The sequence below is a fragment of the Acomys russatus genome, chromosome 17 (assembly GCF_903995435.1).
Source record: "Acomys russatus chromosome 17, mAcoRus1.1, whole genome shotgun sequence".
NCBI lineage: Eukaryota > Metazoa > Chordata > Mammalia > Rodentia > Muridae > Acomys > Acomys russatus.
In genome coordinates, this window is record NC_067153.1 from 42,716,582 (window position 1) to 42,728,911 (window position 12,330).

At 48.8% G+C, this 12,330-nt stretch overlaps 1 non-coding gene across 1 annotated transcript; it reads left to right on the plus strand.

The window, feature by feature from the left end:
• Nucleotides 1-400: 400 nt before the first annotated feature.
• Nucleotides 401-505, plus strand: LOC127201899 (small nucleolar RNA U13). The gene has a single exon (XR_007832238.1). It is a non-coding gene; the product is annotated as a small nucleolar RNA U13 (small nucleolar RNA).
• Nucleotides 506-12,330: the final 11,825 nt, after the last annotated feature.

The window sequence follows — 12,330 nt, forward strand, 5'->3', positions numbered from 1 at the left end:
TTCGTGGTCCTGAGAGGAGCTGGGCGAGGGGAGTGCGGGGGAGGGGTGTGGGGTCTCTGGACCCATCATTCCCCGTTCCTCTTGGGCAGAATTAGAAGTCAACTAAACAGCGAAGCAAGTAGAAAAGGAAGACTGCAAAAGTGGCTGCATCCTTGAGAAAACTGCTCAGGACTTTCTTGAGAAAGAAGATGGGAGTTGGGGCTGGAGAGATGGCTCAGAGGTTAAGAGCACTGACTGTTCTTCCAAAGGTCCTGAGTTCAATTCCCAGCAACCACATGGTGGTTCACAACCATCTATAATGAGATGTGGTGCCCTCGTCTGGCATGCAGGAGTACATGCAAGCAGGATGTTGTATACATAATAAATAAATAAATCTTTTTCTTTTCTTTTTTTTTTAAAGATCCTTTTTTGGTTCATAAGCATGATGATTGGGTATTCACACCTTTGCACGATATGTACTGTCCATTAGACCTTGTTACAACATGGGCACATTACCCATCTGATGTGAAGAAGAAGAGGAAGAAGAAGAAGAAGAAGAAGAAGAAGAAGAAGAAGAAGAAGAAGAAGAAGAAGAAGATGCTGGGCGTGGTGGCACGCGCCTTTAATCCCAGCACTCGGGAGGCAGAGGCAGGCGGATCGCTGTGAGTTCGAGGCCAGCCTGGTCTACAAAGTGTTGACTCTGTTTCTTAGCAATTAAACTTTATTATGTAACCCAACTAGCTTATAAAAGAAGGAAAAAGGTTAAAGGGACGAAAGAGTGAACCTTCTGGTAGCCGTTCCACGGGACGGATCCTTAGGTGTCTCTCTGGCCGGCGTGCTGATCTAGCTTGTCCGCTGCTCCTGCACGCTCTCCCTGCAGCTGACTTTGTTTTTCTCCCTTCCCCAACTCCCTCAGTCACGTGGGAAGGACCGGCTCCTTTTCCCGGTGAGGGTCCATTAGAAAGACAATAGACCAGGTGGGGTTCCCAGGTCTGCTTCCAGAATTCTAAACCCAGGATGGCTCCACTCAGTCTGTCACAAGGTATTCATGGGGTGCCCAAGGGTAAAGCCCACCAAGACTGCTCCCACCTGTGACAAAGCTCACTCCTTCCCACAACAAAGTGAGTCCAGGATGGCCAAGGCTACACAGAGAAACCCTGTCTCAAAAAACCAAAAAAAAAAAAAAGAAGAAGAAGAAGAAGAAGAAGAAGAAGAAGAAGAAGAAGAAGAAGAAGAAGAAGGTTTTCTTTTGACCTCCATTTACAACATTTTCCAGTTGCCAAGGCCTCTGCGGATTTGGGGAGATCTTGGTCCTACCATATAATTTCCCTTTTGGGTAGGTTTATAGAAGCCATGAGGGAAAGATGGAGACCCAAGACCTCAAATACATGGGTGTCAGGGCCCAGGTGATATTTTTAAGTGCATAGCCAGCATATACACAGGGTCTTCGAGGAATGTTAGCTCAATGGACAGGATATGGGGTGTAAGACAGACACAGTCCACTAAGGCCTCAGAATATGTTTAACTTTCACTCCTGCCTATAGAGAGAGTGGGAAGGCTGGCAAACATGGTCCACTAAATCTCAAGAATTTGCTAGAAGTATTTTTATTTAATCCTCATGGAAGTTTTATTACAGATTTCTCAATCAAGAATCAGGATCAGCCAGGTGAGGTGGCTCACACCTGTCACGGCAGCACCTGGGAGGCAGATCTCTGTGAGTTCGAGGCCAGCCTGGTCTACAAACTGAGTCCAGGACAGCCAAGGCTACATCGAGAAACGCTGTTTCGGGAGGGAAAAAAAAAAATCAAGCTCAATGTGTGGGGGGGGGCTAGCAAGATGGTTCAGGGGCTAAAAGCACTTGCTGCTCATACAGAGGACCCCAGTTCAGTTCTCAACACCCACATGGTGGCTCGTAACTACCTGTAATCCTAGTTCCGAGGAATCCAATGCCCTCTTCCAGGCCTCTGTGGACAAAAGAATCAGGTCCAAGGCGAGCATGGGGTGCCTGCCTGTTAGCTCAGCACTGGGGAGGTAGAGACAAGATGAGCAGTTCGTGGACACATGTGGTGACACAAATCTGAAGCTAGTCTAGGATAAATGGCCATTTCAAGGCAGGAAGGAAGGAAGACAGGAAGGACGGAAGGAAGGAAGGAAAGCAGGAAGGAAGGAAGGCAGGCAGGAAGGCAGGCAGGAAGGAAGGGAGGGAGGAAGGCAGGAAGGAAGGAAGGCAGAAAGGAAGGAAGGCAGGAAGGAGCTCATGAACATGAACCAGCGAGTGAGACCCTGTTGCTGTTTGGGGTCTGAGGCTCCAACCCAGGTCTTACTTGTCTCTGAGGTCACAAAGCCGCATGGTTTCTCACACCTCATTGGATACTTGCTTCCTGTAGCAGAGTGGTGGACCCAGGACCTGACAGATATCTTGGCCATTGTCTGGAAGTGAAAATGTCAGAAAGATTTATTTTTCTCTTATAGTCGGGGTCTATTTTGAATTGGGCTGTGAAGCCAGAAGCTTGGGGGCCAGAGTCAGGGAAGGGGGTAGACTCAAAACCCTTTGCAGGGCCCAGGGTTTTTCCCTGTCTCAGAGCCTCATTCACAGCCGTCTCAGGCGGCAAATGTAATGAATGACTCCCAACAACAGAAGTCATTAGGGAAGCCAATAAAGATGTGACAGATCTGGCAAGGACACGAAACAGCTCAGGTGTAATGCTAGGAGGCTACGGGCAAGGATTCCTTCAGGTCACGGATGAATCAACCTGGCAGCCGCCCAGCCTTCGATTGGGATCAGAGGTGCAGCCAGCATACACTCAGAGGACGCCTTCAAAGGATGTATACTAATTAAAGCATTTACTGAGCCAACATCCCTTGGTTTAATCACCCGCCTCTCCACGCCGGTGGGCCACGCGTGCGCTACAACCCATCAGATTCCTTCTTGAGGTTGGTGGCGCTGATTCTCTTAGCTCAACACGGGGATCTAGAAAGTCCTGGAGACCTGAGGTGGAAGGCACAGTGTGGGGCAGAAATAGAGTTCATTTGGATACGGAGAAGACCATCTTAGCAGTGCAGAGACGGAAGGAATTGAAGCAAGAGAAGCTGATGCAAAGACAAATAGGCAGAAAAAAAAAAAAGAGCTGCCTCAGTGAGGACCTCCTGTGAGGGCTGGGCAACCGGCTGGTGTAGAATGGCCGCCAGCTGACACGAGGAGAGTCGCACTTAGAGGTGGATGCTTGCTGAGCAATTCGGGAAGCGGAAAGGAAGGTTGGATCAGGAGATAGTAATTTGGTGTTTGTGAGATAGGAGATCCTTGAAGGATCCCCTCTGCACAGCTCTTCTGCATTCTAGTGCCACCATGCACTTTCTGGGCATTCTATTCCCTTTTTAAAGCCACACTTATTTATTTACTTTGTATGCGCCTGGCAGGACGTATTCAGAGGGCAGAGGACAACTTGTGAGAGTCCGTACCCTCCTTCCACTGTGTGTCTCAGAGATCAAACCCAGCTCACCAGATTTGGTGCAAGCACCCTTACCTACCTCCTGGTCCCATTTGTAGTTTTCTTTTCACTTTTAATTTTTAACTTGCCTAGATTTTTTTAATTGATTTTTTAAAATTTTATTTTGGGTGTATTGGTGTTTTGCCAGCATGTATGTCTGTGTGAGTGTCAAATCACTGGAGCTGGAGTTATGTACTGGAAATTAAACCCAGGTTCTCTGGAAGGGCAGCCAGTGCTTTAAACCACTGAGCCATCTCTCCAGCCCCTGTAGTTTCTTTTCTACTCTTTTTTTTGGGGGGGGGGGGGGGGGTGGTAGTGAGACAGGGTTTCTCTGTGTAAAAGAGCCCTGGCTGTCCTGGACTCACTTTGTAGACCAGGCTGGCCTCAAATTTACAGAGATATGACTGCCTCTGCCTCCCAAGTGCTGGGATTAAAGGCGTGCGCCACCATGCCTGGCTCCCTGTAGTTTAAAGAGTAGAATTAGTCCAGGCATGGGTAGTGCATGCCTACAATCCTTGGGAAACAGAGGCAGGAAGATCAAGTTTCCAAGGATATCCTCAGCTTTGTAGCAAGTTCAAGGCTGGCCAGAGCTACATGAAATGTACCCTCCCCCTCCTTCCCCCTCTCCCCTACCCCACCCCCCAGCCCCCTGCAAAGAAAGAATTCCAGTAATGATTCTAAATTAAAAGATGAGGGACTGGAGAGATGGCTCAGAGGTTAGGAGCACTGACTGCTCTTCCAGAGGTCCTGAGTTCAACTCCCAGCAACCACACGGTGGCTCATGACCATCTATAATATAACCTAATATCTTCTTCTGGTATGCAGGTGTACATGCAGGCAGACCATTGTATACATAATAAATTAATATATTTTTTAAAAAGATGAGGGCTGAGTCATGGTGGTGTACCCCATTAATCTCAGCACTTGCAAAGCAGAAGCAGGTGGCTCTCTGTGAGTCTGAGGCTAGCCTGGTCTGCAGAATGAGTTCCAGGTCATCAGAGCTGTACAGTGAGGTCCTGCATATCTTAAAACAAAGGATAAGACCCGTGTAGGTATGGTGACAGACATCTGTAATCCTGGCACTCAGGGAGCTAAGGCAGGAAGATCACAAGCTCAGATCCAGCCTGGGCAACACAAAGAGACTGTCAAAAGAAAAAAAGAGAAGGAAGGAGTATTGTTTTAAAAATTATCTATATTGAGCCGGGCATGGTGGCACACGCCTTTAATCCCAGCACTCGGGAGGCAGAGGCAGGCGGATCGCTGTGAGTTCGAGGCCAGCCTGGTCTACAAAGTGAGTCCAGGATGGTCAAGTCTACACAGAGAAACCCTGTCTCAAAAAACCAAAAAAAAATTTTTTTTATCTATATTGCCTGTATTATCTATAGGCCCGGCTAGCAAGCAATCAAGGCACAGACACTTGTTATATTTTAAAATAGCCTTAGTTCACCTGGGGCAGGGCAGATATCAATCCTCTAAACTACTTTCCATAGTGGGGCCTCAGGCATGGGATCCCTGTCTCAATCCCATGCCATCTGTTTCCAATAACTTCTATCAAGCTACCTCCCATCCATAATCCCAAATGTTCTTCATCTGGGCCAGATTCTCCATCCACGCCACAGGCCATGTGCTTCTCCTACAGCTAACCCATGGCGGCCTTCCCCTCTTCACTTCAGGTCTCTTTCCTTTCTCCTGAGCTATAAAAACCTTATCTTCTTGGTGACCAGGGCCATTCTGTAAAACCTGCACTAGGAGAGAGGGCTGTTGGACTGGCCTTGTTCTGCTGTGCACAATAAAAAAGCTTGCTCCAATCTGGCCATTTGGGTTAATGGTTTTTTACTCCTGTCTGGTGGACTTAACATTGTGAACTGGTTGTTGTGGATGCTGGGAGCTGAACTCAGGTCCTCTATAAATGTCGTACATGCTCTTAACCACTGAGCCATCTTTCCAGCCTCTAAAATACCATTTTATTTATTTATTAATTTTTTGCCCTGAGACAAGGTCTCTCTGTGTAGCCTTCGCTGTCCTGGACTCACTTTGTAGAGCAGGCTGGCCTCGAACTCACATCAACCCACCTGCCTCTGCCTCCCGATTGCTGGGATTAAAAGCGTGCACCACCACACCTGGCTAAAATATAATTTTAAACATTAATAATTGCTTCATATTCATGAGGCATTCCTTCCTTCCTTCCTTCCTTCTTTTCTTCCTTGGGCAACAGTGGACGCTAGTGAACTCCATTCTCGGCTATACAGTGATGAGGTCACAAGTGGTCACATGACCTATGTTGGTCCAATCAATATCAAACTCGTGGGGTTTTCCCCCTTGGAATTCTGGCACGCCGTTCATCTTCCTCGGTCCGGATGGTGGGAGGGCCTGTTACTGTTGCCGCCACAGATTTCCTACTGCAAGAAGCTGGTTTCAACACAAAGCAAGCAGAGCCAGAGGCGAGGCACCTGCAGCTTGCTGGGGCAGAGCACTGACACCACAGAGGTGCTCATTAGTTCTGTTCGTCATTTGATCCCCTCAGAACTGGGTTCCTGTCACCCCTGACTGAGTTCACACTGATCTTCCCCTACCGGATTTTCTACAGCATGCTAAAGAACGCATTAAACTTTAGACTCGGGAAGACAGCTGTCCATCTTTTTTTTTAAACGATTACTTCCTTTGACCAGAATCAAGGTCCAGATGTGCCGCTGGTGACCATTAACTCTTTTCTGTGAGTAAGGCCCCGGGACGAATAAGGGCCTTTGTTCCAAGAACAGAGCCCCTCCTCCTGCTCACGGCTGCTCCACGCTGGCTCAGATCCCAAAGCACCATTTCTGGCCCATGACTCACAAAGTAAATCGCCTATAAGTGAAAAGCCTCTTATCATAACTTTGGCAGGAAAAACAAGGTGGCAAGCCAGGCAGCATTCTTCACGCTGGAGGTCTACGTGTGCCAGGGCCTGCTCTGCGCACTGCGCATGAGCAACGTCGCGGGGTTTGCTCAAAAGCTGCCTGTGCTTGCTTATGCGTATGCACAGGCTTTCCTATGCTGTGCGCTCCCAATGGGACACTGTGCAACGTTCAACAGTTGCTTCTGACCACGGAGCCCTGTCCGCGTCCTGGCTGGTTCCCAGTAGTTTCCTCTTGACAGCTGAATGGCAAACATCTTGGTGAGGACGTGACTGTGTGCATTTGCTAAGAGGACAGTGGCAGCGAGGGATGGTGTGCTCTGTCTTCTGTCACTTTTCACCTTTAGGATCACGTTAAGTTAATCTTGTGTTTTTTGAGACAGGGTCATTTGTAGCTCAGGCTAGACTGGGACTAGCTCTGTACTCAAGGATGACCTTGAACTTTTCTGAGCCTTCTGTCTCCACCACCTTCCTGGTGCTGGGCTTTCTGGCATTCACCACCATACTAGTTTTGGTTTTTCTCTTTACAAGTAACTTTTGTTATTACGACAGAATTGGTGGCTTTGTTCCTGTGGGGACACTTGGCCTCAGCAGCCAGAGGGAGAGTCTACAGTGAAGTCAGACCATTCATTCTGCCCCCAGCCACAGGTTCCAGTTTTTTACCACAGGAAACATTAGCATCTTCTTATCCACCAGGTCCGAGTAGACAATATCAGGGAATCTGTGAGGGCAGAAGACTATGATCCTGCCCTTCCTGCCTGAGCACCAACGCCCAAATTGCAGGGGCTCTGCCTCCCCCACCCCACCCCACCCTTGTTGGCTATCTCATGATACAGGCTAGTAAGCATTGGCAGCTGTGCACTGAGGGGTGAGGGGTGAATGCAGGTTGAAGAATAGGAAGTTGACGGGAGCCTGCCAACAGGAGACTCTAGGAGATGGTGCTCTAGAGGAGCTAGGGTGACCCCCCCACACACTGGCTTTGGCCCCATTTGAAGTGACCCCAGGGTGACCCCCTCCCCACTGCTTGGACATCTTTCATGCCCAGGTTTGACCAGGCCAGAGAGTTCATTTCCTGGTTGGCATCCTCTTTTACAGGGATGGTACCACCGTTGACATTAAGTGCAGGCCTCCACAGAGTTGGTGCTTGAGAGATTTGACAGAATGAACTGGTTGGCGCTGGTGCTGGCGCTGCCCACTGGAGCTGTTATTGGGGCTAAGCAGCTGTGAGACGCTAGCGCTCAAGCCCAGGCTTCCTGCATGCTAGGCAAACACTCTACCAACTGGGCCTTGTCCCAGGTCTTGTACTAAGAAGCATTATTTCCAGGCTGGGTGTCATGGTGCATGCTTTAGTCCCAGCAGGGGCAGGCAGATCTCTGAGAACTTGAGGCCAGCCTGGTCTACTTAGATAACACATTCCAGGATAGCCAGGACTACATAGAGAGACCCTGCCTCAAAAACAACAACAAAAGCAAAAAACAGTATTTCCACATTATGGGTTGGTTATTTCTTTTTTTTTTTTTTTTTTTTGGTTTTTCGAGACAGGGTTTCTCTGTGTAGCCTTGGCTGTCCTGGACTTACTTTGTAGACCAGGCTGGCCTCGAACTCACAGCGATCCGCCTGCCTCTGCCTCCCGAGTGCTGGGATTAAAGGCGTGTGCCACCACGCCCAGCTCCGAGTTGGTTATTTCTTAATAGATTTTTTAAAATGTGGTTTGGGAGTTCGAGGCCAGCCTGGTCTACAAAGTGAGTCCAGGATGGCCAAGGCTACACAGAGAAACCCTGTCTTGAAAAAAAAAAATGTGGTTTGGGGTGTATGTGTGTGTGTGTGTGTGTGTGTGTGTGCGCGCGCGCGCACGTACGTGTGTGTATCTATGTGTGCAGGGAAAAGGACAGACTTGGTCCTCCAGTGTCTTCTCCCTTTTACTTGAAACAGAGTTTCTCACAGGCCAGGAACTTTACCACAAAGGGCAGGCTGGCCGACCCCTGCTTCTAGGGCTCTAACTCCCATCTTGCCACCACAGGGATTATCATCCATGATTTTTTTTTTTTTTTTGTTTTTTTTTTATTAATTTATTCTTGTTACAACTCAATGGTTATCCCCTCCCTTGTATCCTCCCATTCTTCCCTCCCTCCCATTTTCCCCTTACTCCCCTCCCCTATGACTGTGCCTGAGGGGGACTTCCTCCCCCTGTATATGATCATAGGGTATCAAGTCTCTTCTTGGTTGGTTTGTTTTTTTGAGACAAGGTTTCTCTGTGTAACAGAGCCCTGTCCTGGACTCGCTCAGTAGACCAGGTTGTCCTCAAACTCATAGAGATTCACCTGCCCCTGCCTCTGCTGGGATTAATGAAGGAACCAGGCCCTCCTTAAGGACCCCCATTAAGGCTAAAGTCTGGGGGAATATAGAAGCTGGCCTACCCAGTCCTCTCTTAAGGACCCCCATTAAAGGCAAAGTCTGTAAATCTCCTCTGCTGCAGACTACTTTAACACTTCCCTTCTCTGCCAGGAAAACAGTTCTGAGAGGAGCCACAACTGATAGCTGACCCTAGCCACCTGCCAGGGCAGAGTGTCCCAAGAGTTAAAGAAATCTACTGTTTAGACTAACAACACAGCCAGCTCACCTCGAAAAAGTCCAGACATACTCTCTCCTAGTCAAGCTGACCAGCAAATGAACTAGCACATAACAACAACAAATTAAGGGAAGCCAGGCTGAAGTTCCTAACGCCCCCTGGGACCGACTGCTTCAACCAGTCTTTTCCCTAGGTCAGCTTACCTGCCCCTCCACCCCTTACCCAACCACGAAACGCCAAGGCTTGTAACTCCCTGCTTGCAGCTTTTTCTGCCCAAATGCCAACCAATCACAAGCTGTAAAACTTATTTCTGGGCCGGGCGTAATGGCGCACACCTTTAATCCCAGTACTTGGGAGGCAGAGGCAGGCAGATTGCTGTGAGTTTGAAGCCAGCCTGGTCTACAAAGTAACTACAGGACAGCCAAGGATACACAGAGAAACCCTGTCTCGAAAAACCTAAAAAAATAAAGTAAAAATAAAAAAATAAAAAATGGAGCTGGAGAGATGGTCCAGAGGTTAAAAACACTGCCTGTTCTTTGAAAGGCCTTGAGTTCAATTCCCAGCAACCACATGGTGGCTCACAACCATCTATAATGAGATCTGGTCCCCTCTTCTGGTGCACAGGAGTACATGCAGGCAAAACACTGTATATTTAACAAATAGATAAAATATTTTGAAAAAATAAATAAAAAACAAAAAAAAAAAAAAAAACTCATTTCTTGGCCTGGTGTGGTGGTACACACCTTTAAACCCAGCACTTGGGAGGCGGAGGCAGGTTGATCTCGAACTCAGGCTGTGAGTTCGAGGCCAGCCTGGTCTGCAAAGCAATTCCAGGACAGGGTTTCTCTGTGTAGCCTTGGCTGTCCTGGACTCACTTTGTAGACCAGGCTGGCCTCACACTCACAGCAATCCACCTGCCTCTGCCTCCCGAGTGCTGGGATTGAAGGCGTGCGCCACCATGCCCAGCTTGTGGCTGCTTTCTGATTAGTTATGTTTTATTTGTGGTATGTCTCTGCACCCACCCAAATGCTTGAAGACAGCAGAGAACTTGCAGGAATCAATGGTCGTGGGAGAGTGAACATGGCTCCCCGGGCTTGGCGGACAAACCTTTATAGGCTGAGCCCTCTCTCTGACCTTTAGGTTCCGGGTTTTCCCTGTTACATTTAAAGAACCCTTAGGTAACATTGATTCTCTTTTTTAAAGTCAGAGATACAATGTAACATAATAGCAACCCCCCCCCCAAACAAGAAACAAAACAGGAGCCAGAAGCTGAAAGCAGAAGCCCTAGGCCAATCAGAGTCCTCCTCGTTAATTTCTAAGCAAGGTGTCTCACCGAAGTGGTAGCCTTTAAAAATTAACTTTTAGCATAGTGGCTTAACATTTTAATCCCAGCGTGGAGGGAAAGGAAGTAGAAGCCGGACAGATCTCTGTGAGTTTAAGACCAAGCAGGGGGCTGGAGAGATGGCTCAGCGATTAAGAGCACTAGCTGCTCCTTCAGAGGTCATGAGTTCAATTCCCAGCAACCATCTGTAATGTAATCTAAATGCCTCTTCTGGTGTGCATAAAGACAGAGCACTCATATTCATAAAATAAATAAATCTAAAAAAAAAAATCAAGCAGGGCTACATGGTAAAACTTAAGTTTTTACTTTACTTCTCAAGTTCTGCCTTGTTTAGGTGTGCTTGAGTGGCTGAGGGAAGGGGAGAAGTAGAGGCAGATAGATGGTAAACACCAAATCTTTGGGGTGGGGGTAAGGTCTCACTGGATTTCTAGACTGTGAGTGCTCTGTTTCTAAAGCTTTCTTTACCTTACTATTGTTTTTGTAAGACAAGGTCTCACTGTTAGCCCAGGCTAGATCAGAACTCACTATGTGGGTTTGGCCTTGGACTCACAGAGATCGGCAAGTGCCCAGATTAAAAGCCTGTGTCACCCACCTGGTAGCTCCCTCCCCCCGCCCCCCCCCCTTTTAATATGGTTTCTCTGTGTAGCCTTGGCTGTCCTGAAACTCGAGTTGTAGACCAGGCTGGCCTCAAACTCACAGAGACCTGCCTGCCTCTTCCTCCTGAGTGCTGGGATGAAAGGCATGCGCCACTACGCCCGGCTTCCCTCCACTCTTAACTAAATATTTCCATCGGCTAGGAAGTAGCTGGTGGTAACCGGTTGGTAGAGGATAAGCTGAAATTTAGCAAATGGTCTTTTATGTCCCAGCCAGGCCCCTGATACCACCTTCTACCAGGATGTGTCCTCCTTAGGGTCAGGATATAAAGGTCACTTAGACTCCAGCACACAGCCATTTCCTCCCTTTTCCTTGCCGTATTTATTGGCTCAGGGGGTCAGAGAATGTGACTGCGCCTGGTGGCAGGGAGAGGCGCCTGCCCAGGATGGCTCGCAGAAACCACCCCCTTCTCCCTTTTTCGGTACAGGATGGAGTCAGATTTTCCATCTTTGAGGTTCGCTGTGAACATGTGACTTACTTTGGCCAATGCGATGTGAGCATAGGTGACATCACTTCCAAGCAGACGCCCTCTGACGGCGTCGTTCCTGAGTGTGGACACAGTATGGGACACCTCTCCCCATTATAGTTAGCATATACAATGCTAGGATATTTAGCATAAGTAAAAAAGGGCTTTCTAGAGATCTAAGGGTGTTTAGTTGTTACAGCGTGACCTAGATTCTGCTAGCTCAAAAGGAAGCCACAGGTTCAGAACAGGACGCCTGTGCCAGGCTCCCCCTCTGACAGCCTGCACCTGCATTCTCGCATCCCAAGGCCGGGCCCTTCCAATAGTTCCCACCCGATCTCGGCACTTCCCTGACTCAAGCCAGGGTTGCGTTTGCTCCTTACTAATCGCGCTTTGGATATTAGGAATATTCTCCGTTACTGGCGTAGATTCGCAGTTTGCAAAAGTATTCAATCGCAGTCTTTTTAACATCAGAGACATCGTCGACCCATGATCTAAGTGTTTTGAAATGCCAGGGCTGCATGCTGCTCAGAGCTCTGCGGTACAGAGCGCCACCCCAAATCTGCTCAACTGTGGCCCCGGATTGTCGCAGGGATGAAGGTGGACCACAGGGATTGCGACGCCCCGAGTCCGGGCGCCCCCTGCAGGCGGCGGCCAGAGAAGCAGCCGCAGCAGAGGACCCGCCCTGCGTCCCAGCCGCAGACTGCGCAGCTGCAGGGTGGAGGGAGCGGCCGCATCCTCAGCTGGCAATTCTCCGGGAGGCTGACCCACCAGCGGAACCTATGGAAAATCAGGGGGTGGCCCGGGCCTAGTAGAGCTGACCAAGCCTACAAGTTTAAGGATGTTTCCAAGTACAGGAGCTGTGAAATGGGGAGGGAGAAACAGGTCTCACACTTCGGACTCCAAGCTCTGCAGCGTCCTGCTGAGCACGAACAAGCAAGCAAG